We start from the raw sequence: 20,000 nt of genomic DNA on the forward strand, positions 1-20,000 counted from the left end.
GTCAGCCACAATCGTGTAGAAGTCTTAAATAATTTGCAATTTTATTCTTAGCATTATCCGTGCTGATGATTGAACCCCCAAAAGATTGTCATTTAGAACTGAAATTACCAAGTATTTTATCCGTTACGTCACGGGTCCTTGCTAATAATTCTAAAGCAGATTTCCAAGTTTGACAGAAAGATTCCACGAGTTCGCTAAGATACACCTGAGTGGATGTTACATCAACGGTATCTGAACTTTGTACGAATGACTGCCATGTCCACTTTGATACCTTTTCATAAACTAAATATTATCCACATTACCCGCATTCACACCTAGCAGCTATTAATGATGGGTTAAGTAGTTTAGGAGTGAATACTATATAAAGAAATATATAAACAAATATATATTAATAAAATACAATTGCGAATTACTTAGGACCTCTATCCAGTCATGGCTGACGGAACAAGAGCATGCTACCCCGTGAAGTGAATAAAGGGTTCCGCTTGAAATTTCGTCAAAATGCCCGAGTTCGACAGAAACATTCCCGAGTTCGACAAGATTAATCTGAAGAAGGTCGGAGGTTACATCGACCGAAAGGTTGTGAAAATCACACTCAAAATGAGAACAGTAGCTCGATGAATCCAAATAATACGAATAACGAATCCTCATCTCAAAAATTCAGAAACGACAAACACGTATACTTAACTTTGTGTATATAGAGAAATATCTTGGACTTATATAACATTTAATTGGAATTCATTATTGCGATGAGTATTATTTATTAATTAATTTATTTATTGCGGACTATTATCCTCATCTTTATTAGTTGTTGTTTCACGACGTTTCGGCCAACTATTCCTCTGGCCTTCGTTAGGTGGTAAGCGCGACGGGATAAGAACTCTGAATCTCCTAACTGCATCCTCAGCAATTACTGCCTTCCATAGTTGTTGTCGTCTGACCACGTTTTGGCCAAGTAAGCCCCTGACCGGCTTTGGGTAGGATTGAAACCTCTATTTTCAGACTATTCTCACTTGGAACTGTAGAGATTTAACGTCTCTATCCACTGCGCCACGGACTGACGAAGGCCAGAGGAATAGTTGGCCGAAACGTCGTAAAACAACAACTAAGAAAGATGAGAATAATCGTCCGCAATAAATAAATAAATAAACTTGGATCTTGTATGTGTCAGCCAACAATGCTCTCTGGTTGTATGGCTAAAGTCATTGTAAGCTTTTGTATCAAGAGAAGGAATTGAAAGAAATTTGGTTGCTCGCTGCTAGTTTTGAAATTGATTTATTCATTCACTTATTTAACTTTTGGTCACCCCCAAATAAGACATATTGCCATTTGGAACATAAGAGCTACCATTTAGAATCGTGTTTAACAATGGGGAGTTGAGTAGCAAGTTGTCTTATGTACATTGCATTTAAACCTCAGAAAGTTAGTACAGGAAGGAAGCAGAAAACAGGGAGGGAATTCCAAAATCTGGTAGTTCGAGGGAAGAAACTATTAGAGTAGAAAGCTTTTCGGCATTTACGGGCTCAACCGAGAAGGAGTGGAATTTTGCTGTTTGTCATGTTATTTGGAAGTATGTACGTCGAGTGGGGGTAGAAGTATTCTGGATTGAACAGAGCGCATTTCATTAAAGTACTTGTAAAACAGATACAGAGACGCTTCATTTTGCCGTCGGACAAAGATTGTGGTTCATTTATACGTGTCGGGTTACTAAATGTCTATAGTGGGGTTCTTCACTATCTGAACCCCAAGTTATCGTGTTGCAGTCTATTTATGTTTCGTGATCGTCTAAATGTATTGCGTGCATGTGTGTCAGACATAACATAAGCACATACATGTATTTCGACATAACTTTTCAACTGCGTCGTTGGTCTTGTGGTCTACCTGGAATTCATCTGTTCTTGGATGAAAGTTTGAACCTGTTTGAACGAATGCATTTCAGTCCAAGACGATGGTTGATTTTATATAGTTTTTATTTAGTTTCCAGGTGCCAATCGCAGAAAAAAAATATATAAAGTGAGTTTCTTTGCTTGCGTGGTTAATTCTAGGTCTCCAATTTTGAGACACGTCAGCTCCTTCCCTAGTGAGGGGGGACGACCTGTCAAATTGTCCGCCCTGCTCAACGTCCAAATTCCAACTCGACTCTATGTCCAGCAAACCTGAACACGTGACAACAACACGTCCTTCCGCTGAGCCATTTTTAGAGATTCCGGTGCAACCTATCTATTTTATAATTTTGACGTTTATTAAAACATAGCTTCAATGTCATCTCCTGTTTACCTCGCCAGTTACATAGATCGACATAGATACACATAGATATATAGATAGATCGACAGACAGGTAAATAACATAATTTCTCGTGATTCACAACTATATAACAATTAGTGGTAGACGCTCCAGTCCATATGTGGCAACAAAAGTCTATGTATGCGCGAATTCTTGCTTTATAAAGATATAAGATGCTTTCTAGTGTAATTTATTTTCTAGTACGGTAAATGGAGACCACCTGTCAATGTCCATAATGCATTTGTTCCAATTCATGTTGCCCGAGAATGTGTGACCAGCGAGTTTGAAATATAAACTCCCAGGTAGGATGTTATTTTTCATGGCAACTTTTGGTCAAGAAAGTTTGCTTCCAAATACAGTATTAATAAGTTAGGTTATGAGTTTTGGCCGCTGGTGTTTGAATTAAAAACGACCTTTGGCCACAGTACAATCATTTTTGGCTGAAAAACATTTGACTTTATTTGCAACTGAGTAATAAAAATAAATACGACGTGAATCAAGTCAATTTATGACCCTTTCCATACTAACTACCCACCTTACTTTTCAAGTTATCTGGCCGGATTTTCAAAATCATACCCAAATAGCATTTATAGCCAAAATTTGCATCTAACGAGCCAATTTTAATTTTTTTATTGTTGTACCATATTATTAGCAATAAAATAACACATTTTCTCACGATTTGTTTAAAAAATTACTTCGTCCAACTGTGACGAATGATACTATGATGAAAAAAAAATGATCACGAAAAATTAAAATAAGCAAGGTAGATTACTCATATTTTACATTGGAGAATGTAGATTTTTTTATAGTATTGGCTGAAGAATTGTGTACAATTGATACCTTTAATCCTATGGGCTGAATTGTCAGTGTTTCCGAAAACATGTATGCATCGATAGACGATCTAACTAACGTGTAGTATTGTTCGAAATTCAAACAAAATGCTCCTGTATACATAATTGAGAACTCTGGCTATTCATCCTACACTTATATGTATATATATATATAATGAGAGAGATAGATGGGGGGAGACAGAGAGAGAGTGTGTGTGTGTGTGTGTGTGAGAGAGAAAGAGAAACGTCCACAGAAAGACTGTTTCGTTGTATCACAGTTTTTTAATGTGGCTAGAGAAAAAAACTACCTCAAGCTGGAATTGAAACTGGACCAACTAGACGATAGTCATTGCAGATATCCCCTATGGTATTTAGGTCATACTAAGTAGTCCAGTGAAATTAAAATTATATATATATATATATATATATATATATATATATAATGTCTGTAGGTATACATATAATTATCAATTTTTTAAAAAATATTATAATTAAAAAGTTCCTTTAAGGAAATAAAGTTGAGCCATTTTGAGAGAATAAGGAAAAAGCGGCCAAGTTCAGCGCAAATGCAATATTGCAATTCCTGTTTACAATGTATCGCCGTCGATTTAGCAGTTATATGCACTTAATTCCTCTTCAATTCTTATGTTCATTGCTGGTGGCCTAGAGGTAAGATATTAGCCGATGAAGTCAATGGTGACTGGGTTCGAATTTACGAACTCTACACTGATCATTATGTAAGCATGAAACACAAGTTTCTGTATGTATGAAAATAGTCGTTAATATTTAGTGTTTTGAATTATATATATATGAAAATTTTGGGGGCGTACTAAATTTAATTATGGCTAAATACAGATCAATCAACATGATTTTAAAAAAAGAAAATAAAGGTTAGCTAACAAGGTTTTGTTCCTCGCTCAACAGAGCTAAATCGAGGAAAATACGATTTAAAAAATTAGTCATCGAATATGGCGGGGAAATAAAAGATTTTTTTTTTAACTCGAAAAATAAGCGGGGGTGGAGGCGAATTACATAGAAACTAAATAAAGTCCTAAAAGATTTTCTTTTTGCTTGCAAAGAGAAGGTTTCAAAGGCTTAATGAAAATAGTTTCTAGAATTTTTAGATGAAAGGGTGAGTGCGACTAATTCAAGATCGTAAACATGTCAGCACTGAAATTCGTGGCATGCGCATGCTTATGATATATATATACATATAGTAAATTCGAGAGCGAGTTGATGCATTGATTGCAGGTGATTAAATAACTTACTGACTAGATGGTTTTCTAACGAATGATAAAAAATATGTTTTTATATAGTTTTAAAGGTTAAAAACTTCAAAGACACACACACACACATATATATATATATATATATATATATATATATATATATATATATATATATATATATATATATATATATATATACACACTCCAGGTAAAGTTATATTCAAAGGACTTACTGTATTTATATGAAGTGCTATGAATAACAAGTAGAACTTTATATATTTATTTGGTAAAAATTTTATTCATACAAACATTTTGTGTTTTTTATGTGCATTCTTGTTTTCATTACAGGCTTGTTACGGTTAAACATCTTCAGGCCAATTTGTCAAGGTGAAAAAAAAAAAGCGAATGATTTTGACACACTTTCAGAAAACAAAACGCGTATGTAATCATGTGGCTGGAATGTTTTAAAAATTTACACCTAGTTGTGCCTGTATTGTTTTATATTGTTTATTATTATTATTATTATTATTTAAATAATATCATTTGATTGTGTTAACTTTTTTGGTGGTGAATCGGATTGGACAGAGTTTTAACAGAGCGGAGTAGATATGGGTATCGCTTATGGTCGACAGATATTTTCTTATATACTAGCAGACCACCCGGCGTTGCACGGTCGTAAAATACGTATAAATAGTATATTTTAATTCATACAGAGACTAAGATATGTGTATGCGAGTGTTATGCTTTTTTTTCTAAACAGTTCTCTTCTTGTAAGTAAAAATTAAAATACTCGAGCTGAGATCGTAACAGAAACCTTTAAGATATTGAGTCAAGTACGATAACCATTAGGCTAGCTTGACACATTCCTGAAAAAGTGTTTTCAAACCTACTTACTCTTAACATAAAGAACCTGCCATAATAACGATTTACGCATGCGCAGTTAGCAAATAGATAAAAATCCGATGACCCCTCACGTACAATTTTTGAATTTTGACTCCTTAGCAGCCCTTTTTCCGAATAAAAACCAATCAAAAGTTTTCAATGTGTCTAAATACCCTATATATCAAATTTCGAGTCTGTAGATCGAAACTTCGTTGAGTATATAGGCTAAGAAGTGTCTTCACACACATCTTCACTTTATATATCTATCTCTATATAAAATATTTTTCAAATAAATCTGAAAAATATTTTTATACTTATAAATATTAGTGTTTCATGCTTCTGCAATTATCAGTGTAGGAAGTGATAATTACTGCTGGTCGGGAGATCCGAACCCAGTCACAAAGTTACTCCTGATTTTGTAGGTTAGCAATTAAACAAGAATTTAAGGAAATTAAATGCCTATAAATGCCAACTTGTCGGCCATACATAGTAAACAGTCATGATGGTATTCAACGACCTTGAAGTCGGAATGTTTCATTCTGTATTTTATAAAATTATATATATATATATAACAAACAAACAGTCATAAATATTAGCATAAGTATCTATGAATGAAATTTCTCCTTAAAGTCTTAGTAAGTAGAAAAAAAAAGGGGGGAAAGATGTTTTCATTGTGGAAACATGAAGCAAACATAGAAATAGAAACCTGCAAACTAATATACACACATAATGGAGCTCCATGCGTCAGATATAGAAGAAAAATATCGTTCGCCATTTTGTTTTTTGTTTGTTTTTTTAATAAGAGAAAATGGCAGAGGTGGAGGAAGTGCGAAGACTTAGCGATCGTTTCTGAATGCCGCTCTTCTCCATTTATCGGAATTGATTCGAGAACGAATCAAATCATGTCTTCTCGCAAAGGCTGCGTGAAGGAAGCAAGTTAATGTCAAAGATAACAAGCTGAACGCATTCCTGCTTTTATCTGACAAAATGACTTTAGAAATAAAGAACTGGCGAGGAGACGGTGGGGCTGAGAAAAGTGACAGAAATAATAATAAGAAACCAAATTCTATTTGAATTTAAAATACGCATATAAAACCGGCTTCTTCATCAATATCATATATAAAATATCTTAATCTCACATATAAATTCATCTTATCGGATTATCACAGTCGGACCCAAATAGCAATCGTTCTGCCATATCGATATTTGATTCAGACTATTCACTATTTTATTGACATACATACAAAATACCTTCAATAAGTTTCCAGACTTTTGTTGTATGGACACTTTTATTGATAGTACACACATAAAATTCAAGTCCCCTTTGAAGTAATCTCCTCCGGCTACAAACTTCATGTTGCTTAACTTTCTTTCTGATAATACTTTGGCCGGATAGGTATACTGTTAAATTGGAGTTTTTTTTTTATTAACCTAAACAATCGCGTGAGCTTAAATCATTCATAGAAATAAACGTTTCACCATTTTCTCTTCATGTAATATAGTGCGGACGCCTACATGCAAATAACGAGCCGTGAGCGAAATGACGTCACAGTAAGAAAAAAAAAAGAAGACTACTAAAAGAAGAGAGCACGTTCGAGGAGATGATCACGTTAGAGACGTGGATGACGTCCGAGAGCACGTGGGTGACGTAACTGTCGAATAAATGTTGTTGCACGAAAATAGGAGTTTGAGTTATTTTGTTTTATTTGCGACTGAGTCTAATGTGTGGGTCTAATTGTACAACGTTTGACTATCTGATAATCGGTTACACGTGTTTCAAATAAACGATGAACATTAAACTACTCATCCCTTTTTTACATAGGCATTACCACTTATCAAGGCTTTGACGCCACTCGAGGATAAGGGTTAAAGAGTGTACAGTAGAAATTGGACAATATAGTAATCGTTAGTAATGAAAATTTGGTAAATGTGTTAACTTATATGGAATGGCTCATCAAAAACTTGTTTACGTTAGACTTGAAGGCAACCATATTCTAATCAGCTGGAAAGCAGGAAAACGGAAGACAATCCATAGGCGTGCAGTTCTAATAAAGTTTTGCTCATGGAGTCTATGTTTAGATAGTACTAAGTACAAATAAAGAGTGGGGGGAATTATTGATAGTGATTTCTGCTTATTAAAAATACTAGGTAACTTTTATTAGACGCTGCAAAGGGTAAATTATTTTGAATGATGTCTTGGTATGGATACAAGGGTTCTTGATAAATCTTTGTAGAGGGCGAGTCACCACTGCTATCGATTTGATTTGGGCTTTGGATGATCCAACGATGGTTAGGTTGACAATCATAGGCCATATCATCACACTGCTAGCTTCTTGGTGCCTTCTTTTAACCAAAGTTGTTATGAGGCAAGCTGATAGACCTATTTCAGGAATAATGGACTTACCTAGAGACTATAACTAAAGTTAACTCTAACATACTGGATAATGGTGTGTGGCAGCTATGTTCCCAGAATCATGACGTGTACTTCTGTAACATACTTTTGCTAATACATCGTGTTCGTCTTGATTACCAGACTGCCAGACTTCATTAGATAATATCTGTCCTTTGACCGCTTCATCTTCAGCTTAATTGGGTGTCAGCTCAGTTTTGACTTTAGGAAAAAAAAACAATTTTCATTACTGCCACATCTTATTTGAGAGGTGAGGGTGGATAAGTATTTGACGACATGGACAAACAACCTGGGTGTGCCGAGTTCGAATCCAGTTCGTTCTACAAAAACACCTTACATCAGAATGTTAGCAATCTTCATGTGGCATCTCCTGTAAGAGCGCGAGAATTTTCTAGAAAGAATTCTAACAAGAGAGATTATTTTTTTTTGTTATTTTTTGGTTTCTGACACTTTTATTTAAAAACAAACAAAAAAAGAACATATTCATAAAAACTTAGTATTTTTTCTCTTGATTTTGTTGGTAGTATTAACTCGAGGGGTCGGCCCCTCGTGGAGAGAGAAACGTATAGATTTGGTGTTGTTGATGGTTGGTGGGAATGTAACAGAGTGTGAGTGCGCGTGTGGCGGCTGTATGCAAATGCGGAGCTGTGTGCGAAGTGATGTCACAGTAAGGGAAAAGAAAAAACATAAAAAGAATGTGTGCTCACATGAAGATCATGTTAGAGACGACGACCAGGTTAGAGACGTGGGTGACGTCACAGCCGTAACGAGAAGTCATGCATCGTAGGAAAATGAGAAATAAAGGTCTTTGCTTAAAACCTGGAGCCGGAATTGAAGTTCTTCCCAATTCTTTGTCCTCTGAGTCTACAACGTGTAGGGTCACTTATGTCTACATTTTTACGCGTGTGTAACGTTTCAGAGAAGTCTGAATCGATGTGCACTTGCGTGGTTGGCGCGAATTTTGAATAGAAAAAGTTGGTCACATCTATGAGCACATTATTTTTCAAGTTTAATTTGCAAAGTTAGAAAACCGGGAAATGTTGCATAATATTTAAGTAAACGATTAAAAATATTTTTCAGGGTAGTGTTTTCCATGTTAGAAACGTTGATTGAATTAAAATTTTAAATTGAAATACGTATGAAATACGTTTGAAAGCCGAATAACAACGCAATATTATGAAAATAAACTAGTATTTACTTGTTTAAAAATAAAATATATCGGAGTTATAATCCTTCATGAGAATATTACACTTTTTGCTGTTATCTGCAGTATATTTTTCTCCAACTTAACATCATGGCGAGAAAAAAATTAAAAAAATATATAAACGACGAAGAGTAAAGCTTCGAAATATATTTATTTTAAACAAGTAAATACTTATTTATTTTCATAATATTGCGTTGTAATTCGACTTTTAAACGTACTTCATACGTATTTCATTTAAAAAAACAACTAATTTGTATGTAACAGAACGTGTACGCGCGTATGGCAGCTGTATGCAAATGACCAGGCCATGTGCAAAGTGACGTCATGGCAAGGAAAAAGAAAAAGATTATAAAAAGAAGAGCGTTTGCACAAACCTATGATCACGATCATGTTAGAGACACGTGGGTACCGTTACAGGCGAGACGAGAAGTTACGCGTGACGGGAGAAGGAGGTATAAAGGTCTTTTGTTTAAAAATTAAACAACGAGTTGATTTTTTTTTCCTCTGTCTTTCGTAGGTTCCTTGCTGCGGAGTTTATATATTAAAACGTTTGTAAACGTGCACTACGTTACATATAGAAGAAGACTTAGTGTTTTTTCCATTTTCTTGGTAATATTATAAAACACCGTAAGTTTTCTCTGAATAAGTTATTTTACAAATAAAATTCAGGAAAAAATAGGTTTAACTATCTTTGAAAAAATTATATAACATAATTAGGTTCTTTAAATCTATCTATATATCTATAAAAGTGAACGTGTCTGTGTATCTGTGTCTGTGTGTGTGTACATTTCCCTATGTAATAACTGTCAATTTTCCGTCTACAGACTCGAAATTTGATATACAGGGTACTGAGATTTGGGGAAATCTATGTGATCGGTTTTCGGCCAGAAATTTGGCTATTAAGGGGTCAAAGTTCAACGATTTGGCCTTTGAGAACTCTACAAACTTCTCCGTCAATTTTGGGTCTAAACACTTGAAATTTTAGATATAGGTTCCTTGGACATGGATCTAGCATAATAACTTGATTTGAGATCAAAACAATAAATGTTAAGGGGTAATAACAGGGGTCAAAGTAAAAACATTGACTGTTTTTTTTTTGGTCAAGATCTCCAAACACCCGGGCAACGCCGGGTCGAAATGCTAGTTTTTTTTTTAAAATAAAACTGACGTATTGTTTTCAAAGATGTGCACAAAGTTATGACGATTATCCCAAACTCGTGCGAAATGACGTCACTAGTAAAGAACAAAAATGATTATACAAAGAAGAAAAAGGACGATCATCATAGAGACATGGAGCACGGAACGAGATTACGTTAGAGATCACGTTAGAGGCGTAGATGACGTTCGATAGGACGATCACGTGGGTGACGACACGGCAGTAATAATGAGGAAATAAAAGTCGTTGCACAACCAAAAATCGACTTGATGTTTTTTTTCTATTCTTTGTCTGCTTTGCAACTGAGGCTACAACGTGTTGGTAGACGGATAACGTAGAGCTTATAAGCAAGATTCATTATTCATTTAAATTACGCTGCGGCCACTATTCCATGTGAAATTTAAAAAAATACTTACTCTCTGTATATCGCAACATCTTCACATCGTCATAAGAAATCATACGTACCTGAAAAATAGAAAAACAAAAAATAATTGAATATTTATTGATATATACATTCATCATAGTTTATATAATTAGTAATATATATTTAGATATATTAGTATTTATATTAGATATATAGAGTATTTTATGACTCTTATTCACTTCAAGCAAGGCATATTACCACTTGGACGTAAAAGGATACTATTTAAGACCATATAGTAAAGACACTATGTAGGGAGTTGAGCAATGCGATGTCTATTCACATAGCATTTAAATTTTTGCATGTGAGTACAGAAAGAGAAGCAGGAAACTGGGAGGGAATTCCAAATTCTAACAACTCGGGAAATAAACAATTAGAGTAGAAGACGTTCCGGTATCTAGGGACCTCAACAGTGAAGGGGTAAGATTTTGCTATTTATCGAGTTAATCGCAGGTATTTACGTCAGGATTTCGCCAGAGCAAATCTCATTAAAATACTTGTAAAACTGGCACAAGGATGCAACACTGCGGTGATGGGACACGGGGTTGGGGCTTGGTTGATAGTGCGCGACCTATTATCTTGGAGACTCTTTTTTTTTTAACCCTTTCTAAGACGGGGAGACTATTGGTAGATGCATCAGCCCAGATGTGGCAAAAATATGCTATGTACTTTTCTAGCGCGGTAGATGCAGCAATAGATTTAGGGTAATAACGATTTCTACATAGATTTAATCTATATCACTTTTTCTCATATGTCGGTGGGTTGTTTTTGTTTTATGGCATATCAACCCTTATTCAGGTTATTTAATGCCAAATCCAGTTATTTTGAAGAAAAATTTTTTAATAGAATATTTTTTTTTTCAAGTCGGTTTCTACTTACCCCATAGTTAGGACCTTAACAGGTACTACCACTTCGGGTCAGAGTGAATCTGGGAGCAATGCAATTAAAGGGTGGCTCCACACTTCCCAAAGCTCGCAAGCTGGGGCCTCACCATCGGATATATTTTAAGGTCATATCCAGGGCCGTCATATGTCGGAGTACTAGCACACATGACTCTTTGGAACATACAATGAATCAGTAGACCCCTTCACGCCAATATGACGCAGCAATATACGTTTATGAATAACCTTCTAAACCAATTAGGCTAAAGAGATAAAAAAAAAAAAAAACTAACTTACTCTAATCCAACTGTAAAGCCCTCCCTGACTTAGGGATAGTTTTTTTCGTAAGCCTACTTTTGAAAATATATATTTTAAGCATAAAATTAGCGAACATAGGAAAACAATAAAAAAAATTACGGCCGTCTTTGATTGATGAATTCTACGAAATAATGTAACAAAATACATCTTGAAATGACAAAACTTGCAAACAGTTTCACAAGTTTCAAAATATGCTGGTTGCTAGAATATTAATTTTATATTGTTTTACAACAGTTTTTTTTGTATATTTGCCCTTTTTCCAGTGGTAACTAAACTGCACTTATGTCTAATTAATAATTAACGAATAAAAACAAGAATATATATATATATATATATATATATATATATATATATATATATATATATATCTTCTTAACCACCGATTGCTAGCACAAATAACACCCTACCTGAGAGCTTACCTTTCAAACCTCTCGGCTTAACATTCATCAACAACACGAATTGAGAGGAATACATTGAAGACATTGCCAAGGCTGCAGCAAAGAAGATGGGCTCCCTCTATCGTGCTAGAAATTTATTCACACCACTTTACAAAGTCACAATTCATCAATGCATGAAGTATTACATCATCTATTAGATAAAAAGCAAAATGGGCGCCAGTGTTTGTGTATGGCTTTCTGCATCGGGCTTCTCGCGTCGGTTAGATTCTGCGAGAAGGTTTTGCATACTTTCCAGATCGTAATATCTCAGATTCGCAAACGGACATCGTCTCTATCTTTTTATTTTTTTGATCGAGTTGAACAAAATTCCCACCGTGCGTCGTCTACAGTGTTTGTTTGTCTTTTTAGTATAAATAAAGCGAAACTAATCAGACGCATCCGCCAGGCCTTCACCCGGGTAGTATCTGTTCTGTAATTGGTCCTTGGCCAATGTAGGGGAAAAACTTCATACTCAGACAATTACTATTTATTTTGATACTACCAGAATGCCCCCTTTTGGTGGGAGCTAGTCCCCCCCTTACACACACATTAAAAACAACCTTGTGTCTAATTTGCTTTCATGACAGGTTCAAAAGCAACGCCATTTCTACAAGTAATCTTTTGATTGACTACGAAATTTGAACGCTTTAACTTCCGGTCGCGTCATGGCGTAGCGGTAAAACATCAGATTTTCTTTTACTTTTTTCCGCCTTCGCGTCACGAGTTCGAGCCTGCCTGCCTACTACCACTAAAAAAAAAATGACACCTTCAAACACCCGGGCAATACCGGGCACCCAGGCTAGTACAAAAATAAGGAAGAAATCTAATACAATAAACTTATAGTATAACACTGTGCTTTTCGATTACGTCATATGAATTGCTAGTGGAACACTCCTCACACAAATCTGCTCGCAAACTAATAAGGTGAATTATTTGCCAGTTACCAAACTATAAATTAGCAAACCGCATAAATGTTTAAAATATACTACCTATGAAATACGTTTATAAATCAAATTACAAGCAATATTTGTAAAATAAATTTATTTAAAATTAATGGCGTTGCTTTTAAACCTGTCATGAAAGCAAATTAAACACAAGGTTGTTTTTAATGTGTGTTTAGGGGGGGGGACTAGCTCCCACCAAAAGGGGGCATTCTGGTAGTATCAAAATAAATAGCCGCCACCTTCAGAATTTTATACCTTTTTATTTTCTTCACCATGATCGTAAATGGAAGAAAAAGTTGCATAATATTGCGTTGTAATTTGATTTAAAAACGTATTTCATACGTATTTGATTTTAAAATTTAAACAATGCTTATATCACAAAAAATACAACTTTGGCTTCTATACTTCCAATAGTTTTTAAACCATTTTAAATATATAGAATTAAAAATACAAAAAAAAAAATCGATATATTTTTCATGAGAGCGTTTGATAAGTTCCAAACAGCGAGTTTTTCTGAGATATTCTGAATCGATAATAATTGATTCAGGCGGATTTACTTCTTGCTAAAAACAAAAAGGTGTTGGAATGGCAAATGAGAGAATAAGATAATGCATTTTTAATAAAGGCCTTCAATCATATTGTCTTTATCTAGCTGACAAAGTTAAATTATGTATAACTCACAGGATTCCCTCATGACAGCGTTACAATTATATATATATATATGTGTGTGTGTGTGTATATATATATATATATATATATATATATATATATATATATATATATATATATATATATATATATATATATGCGAGCGAATTGGCACACAACTCATATTCCTCAGCACTGCAAAACCCATCAGTAATATATATACTAGCATGTAAGCCTGGCGTTGCACGGGTGTTTGTAGGTGGATGTTGAGTAAAAAAAAAAATGTAAAAAAACGATCAATTTTTTTTAAATTTGACCCCTATTATGACCCTTAACATTTATTGTTTGGGGCTCAAATCAAGTTATTAAGTTAGATCCATGTCCAAGGAACCTATATCTAAAATTTCAAATGTTTAGACCCAAAATTGTCGGAGGAGTTTGATAGAGTTCTCAAATGGCAAATCGTTGAACTTTGACCCCTTAACAGCCACATTTCTGGCTGAAAACAGATTACAAAGATTTTCCCGTATCCCAGTACCCTGTATATCAAATTTCGAGTCTCTAGACTGAAAATTGACAGTTATTACATAGGGAAATGTACATAGACAGATACGTTCACTTTTATAGATATATAGATAGATTAAACAAAAATATATACGTATACATAAATATATATGGAAACAATTTTGTGTTTACTGTACACTTTGTACGCAAATATTATGCAAGTATAATTCATGTAGAATATCTACATGAATATAATTACACGTAATAGTTAACTAAAGATGATCATCTCATAAGAAAACCGAAAAAAACTAATTAGGCATTAATTAAAATGAATGTTTAAAAAATTATGCAAATTAGCTAGATCTTTTGCTAGTGAATGCAATTCCTCAACATATATATAAGAAAACTGTATTTTCTTTTTAAATAAAGAGAAAAGAGGGTTTTTAATATGAATATCGATACACACAAAAGAAAAACGAATTCAAAGAGGTATCACACACACAACTAACTTAAATGAAAACTTCCATTTTGAAATGCAGATGATGTTGGTTATACTAATGTTTAAAAAATAATCTATTACTAATTTCTACTCAAAATTTAGAACTAATTATTAAAACAGATATTGTTTAATGTAATATGCACATGAGAAACTATTGAATTTTGAATCATATTGAATAAATAGTATACACACACACATATAACTACTTAATTTACTCACATAAAATTAATATACGAAAGTATAGATCTATGTGTAAACTTTAAGTATTGACTTCAAAAGTGCTCAATACGTAGGTAGAGCTAGTGAGCTAGTTAGTAATTTATAAAATATATATATGGCGATTAAGCTACACTGAATATTCCGCGTTTCATCCACTCTAGGACTCTTCAGGCTTATGCGCATAAGCCTGAAGAGTCCTAGAGTGGATGAAACGCGGAATATTCAGTGTAGCTTAATCGCCATATATATTTTATAAATTACTATATATATATATATATATATATATATATATATATATATATATATATATATATATATATATAATGCAGAAATAACAGAATAGCCATCTTCAGTATTACAATCTATTTGTGAAAAAAATGTACCTTTTGTATATATTAACCAAATTGTGAACAAATAGACAGTAATGCGACTTTAACATAATACTAGACTACCCGTGACCCGTTGGGTCAGTATGTTATATTAGCTATGGAAACGATGTATGAGCGTGGCACTTGTGACGTAAAGAAAATAGCTTTTGTGACATAACAGAAACATTTCTATGAAAGTATATTAAAATGAAAAAACAATATAGATAGATTTCTATAAGTCGTTCTGTTTATAATTGTTTACTTTTGAAAAAAAAAAAAAACCTTACAGCCATTGAATTATAAGCATAAGCCATAATTATAAGTAAATGTGCACTGAACAAATACCATAATACTTAAAATCAAATTACAAATTTTGATATATCTTTTAATTTAAACGCAAAAAAAAAAAACCCCAATTGGGACGCTGAAAACGTACACAGTAAGACAATACGTTTTATTGTCGCGTTGATTATGTACGCATGCGCAACCGGAAGTCGTAAACTGGATGTTGGATTACAACATCCGTTACAAGGTCATTAGAGTTTTATAATTATACTAGCATGGGTATCTGGCGTTGCCCGGGTGTTTGGAGGTGTGTGTTGAGCAAAAGAAAAAAAGTGGTTGTAGGAAGGCAGGCCTGAACCCGGACCGCGAAGGAGGAAAAGAACGTGACAAAAACGTGACGTCTTTGCTGTTATGACTACCGCCAGACCGGAAGTGACGCAGGTTTTAATTAAGGCTAGACAATCGAAAAGAGATGATGACTTTCAAAAATATCGGCGAAAAAAGCGATCTCTCCCTGTAGAAAAGTGCCCAGTTGAGGGTGGAAAAATTAATGTTTTTAGACAATTTTTCGGTATTTGTCGTCTGAAGGGTCGAGCTTCAAAACGATACTGATCTTGTGAAAATCCGTCGCCTCTGTCAAAAGTTTTAGACAGACATGCAAACATACATGATTTATATATTGCTAGCTCAAATTTTCGCCCCAAAACGATTGAAAATCTTGCCGTATCTCTGAATACACTTTATGTAAAATTTCAAATGTTTAGACCAGAAATTGTCTGAGTAATTTGGTAGAGACCGCAGAGATCAATTTCTTTTAACTTTGACCCCTATTATGACCCCTTAACATTTATTGTTTTGGACACAAACCAAGTTATTAAGTTAGATCCATGTTCAAGGAACCTATATCTAAAATTTCAAGTGTTTATACCCAAAATTGGCGGAGGAGTTTAGTAGAGTTCTCAAAAGTCAAATCGTTGAACTTTGACCCATTACCAACCAAATTTCTGGCCGAAAACGGATCACATAGATTTTCCCAAATCTCAGTATCCTGTATATCAAATTTCGAGTCTGTAGACTGAAAATTGACAGAGTTATTGCGTAGGGAAATGTACACAGACACACACAGAGACACGCTAACATATATATATATATATATGATAAATACTAGCAGAACCCTTTACGTTGCCCGGTTATAAAATATTATATTTTAATTTCGTCAGATTTCATATTTATTATCGAAAAGCCAATTTTCTATTGTTTACTATATTGTACCCAATATATTGTCGTGATTTCAAAAGTAAAAAACAAAAATTACTTGGATAACATCAGCTTAAATTGAAACCATCTATTTAGCGCTCCAGTCTTAGTCGCTCCAGTTTCAAATAGATAAAAAAAGAATCAACTTTAATGTATAAATGTATATATGTTTGTGTATGCAGATAAGAAAACTTTGTCGATATACACTTGCCGGGTTTCATTTTTTTTTTTTTTTTTTCAATTTAAACCCGTAACCAACTATTTTTACCGGTTAAAGACCCATAAAAGGACGGTCCACAAAAATACAATCATTTGACTCACTTCGTGCAGCTTTTCAAGCTTGCGCCTCGGAGGAGATACAGATTGATCAAATGGAACCAGACGCTCGGGCATGATGAGTTATATATATTAAATTGCTGATGAGTCGCTCACAACATAAGTAAGAAAAATACATGGAAATCTATTTGAGAGATTATTTACTTGTTCAGTTAATTAAAAATCACGGTTGATTAGAAAAGTAAAATTATTTATTTTGCATAACATAACTCAATTCACAAACTGATGACTAGGTTAGCATGTATTTGTTTTCTATGACGGAAACCCCCCAGAAAACGAACGTTGACGAAGAAAGCTTTGGTGTAATGTAGACAAGATATGCTATTAACCCTCTTGAAGCAATATTTTATTTTTGTATTTTTACTTATTTTTGTTTTTATACTGTTAATTCCTTTCCCTTGTGCCATTTTACCATATACTATATTCTAATTTCTTCCGCAATATAAATCTCACCTGTCCGTTTAAATGTATTTATGTATGTTAATATGTCTCGCAAAAACTTTCGACAGATGCGACGGATCCTGATAAGATCGGTGTCATTTTGAAGCTAGACGTCTCGGACGACAAATATCGAAAAATTGGTCAAAAACATTAATTCCTTCACGTCAAACTCGGCCGTTTTGTACAAGGAGGGTCGTGTTTTTTTTGTTTTTTTTTCTTGCGTCGCCATTTTTTCAAGTCATCATATCGGTTGGAATGAATTTACTAATTTCAACGTCCCGAACTTCCGGTCGCGTCATGGAGTAGGGGTAAGACGTCAGGTTTTCTTTCACTTTCTTTTCCGCTTCCGCGTCACGGGTTCGAGTCTGATGCCAACTATCACTTATTTTTTGTTGCTCAACACACACCTCCAAACACCCGGGCAACGCTGGCACCCAAGTTATTTCTAAAATATATAGAATACTTAAATGAACGAATTCATTGCTGAAGTAATGTTATGTTTAGCTTTAAATTGTATAATCTTTTTTTTTTACTTTAATATGATTGATGTAACCAGCAATAAACGAGAATTAAAACATAGCATTCATAAATGTAGTGTTGTGTTAAAATAGTTAATTAAAGCAATACCGACCATCGATTGTAAATAAATAAAACTGGTTTTAATGTAAAAGTTGTGTTTCATGGATTTTTCTTTGCAATCTTTCGTAATAAGATAAAAACAAAATAAAAATAAGATTATTCTAAAACAATAACTTCAAGGCAGTAAAAATAAAAACATAACAGAAAATGCAGGCGTCTGAAATAAAATCTACGAAAAAAGAAATACTTAAGAAATAATGAAAAAAGAAGTAGCTGTTTTTTTTTCGACTTCTTAGATTAAAAGCATGTAAAAGTTAAAATGGCGGATTTATAATGCCATTTGTGTGTGTTTTTATTACTTTTTAATTATTTTGACATTTTTTTTCTTAGTGTTGTGAGTTAAGTTTGATTAAGTTTTTGATCGGTGTCATTTTGTGCGCTCTGACTTTAACAATCTGCCAGAAGTATTTAGTAACGGACTATTATATCCACTATGTCTCTTTTTAAAAATGATTCTATCTTATTTTTTCTTCTTTTCTCGGCTACTATAATTAGAAGTCGCTCCAGACAAGACATGAAGCCACTTGACGTAAGGAAGTAAAAATATACTCTTAAAAGACAACAATAAGTATTAGATAAATAGATTCTGACCCAGAAAACAGCAATGCTTTCCCCTTTGTCAGAAACACCACTCATGGACTGTGAGAACTAAAGAACGATATATGGGAACCAATAGTTACAAGGATGCCGAATGTAAAACAATGGTCTACTTTCTATTCTCCTTAAATTCGGGCTCGGTATGCCAGGTTCGAATAGTGTCTACTGCCGCACTTTAAAAATATTTTTCTTTTATTATTGGGTCATTATTAAGGCCAAAAGCTACTTGAAGATTTGAAGATAAAACTTAAGATGAAAATGATTGCCAGCTGAAAGACGAGAGGTAGTATAGGAGTACTAATATTATTCAGTGTGCCCGGAAGGGGGGTCAGCTTGATCTTCTTTGTGGAGATAGTAGTGGTTCTCATACAAAGTCGAGGATACGTCCTCGACCATCAGTGTCCTGAACATTTGAGCAAAGTGGTCTTTTTCTGCCAGGTTTAAATATGGTACAAAAGGAGGAGGTTATGCCTAGGTGGATCATTCTATATAAACAAAATAGATACTAAATTATCCTTTTAAAATATAAAAGATGCTATTCACTACAGTGCCTCTAACCCTAACTACCCTCAAAAGGTCGAGATAATGCATGGGATGATGGTATGACAACAGAACATATACGATACTACTCTGGCAAAAAGGAGAAGATAATGCCTAGTAAGATGTTATAACGAATGAAGCTATATTATAATGCGTCCGCAAAGGAGGACGTGATGCCTTGGAGGATAGTATCACGACGAACAAGTAGATGTTATGGGAAAATATTACGTGCAATGTATTAAACAGAAACGATCTTTCCTTGTCACTGGATTCAGGCAATGCCTGTTCGGGAGAAGTGCAGTTGATGATTGCGCAATCTTAGCTTCAATTCATATTCTCAGAGCATGGGGTATCCATTGTTTCTGAAAACTGACAAAAAGGAAGCCAATATAATTTGGTAGTAGTTTTATTTTTTAATTTATTTATTTGATCTATTTTAATTTGAGTTCGGTTGTTTTTTCCTTTTCGTCTTAATTGTACATGGGGGAGGGGTTTTGTTGGGATTAGGTGGTGTGTCAACACTGGGCGCATGCCATCCGTTCGGTTACGCCTGATTAGAGCCTTCCCTTGACGGTAACACGAGGAGAAGAAGAGCTTTCTGCTTTTTCATCGTCATCGGAGAAGCAGCACGCCTTCTTCCGACTTTGCCCGAGGCTTGAGATCACGGGAGGA

The 20,000-nt window shown here is 34.2% G+C and overlaps 1 protein-coding gene across 4 annotated transcripts in view; it reads right to left on the bottom strand.

The window, feature by feature from the left end:
* LOC145249693 (plexin-B-like) overlaps positions 1-10,459 on the bottom strand; it is a 575,535-nt gene extending 565,076 nt beyond the window's left edge. For all 4 annotated transcript variants that reach the window (XM_080111499.1, XM_080111497.1, XM_080111498.1 and 1 more), the window contains exon 1: positions 10,411-10,459. The gene's annotated coding sequence lies outside the window, so the exon portion shown is untranslated. The remainder of the gene's footprint in view (positions 1-10,410) is intronic.
* Between the last annotated feature and the right edge of the window lie 9,541 nt (positions 10,460-20,000).

This window comes from Euprymna scolopes, chromosome 28 (assembly GCF_053919585.1).
Source record: "Euprymna scolopes isolate OS-2025 chromosome 28, ASM5391958v1, whole genome shotgun sequence".
NCBI classification, from domain to species: domain Eukaryota; kingdom Metazoa; phylum Mollusca; class Cephalopoda; order Sepiida; family Sepiolidae; genus Euprymna; species Euprymna scolopes.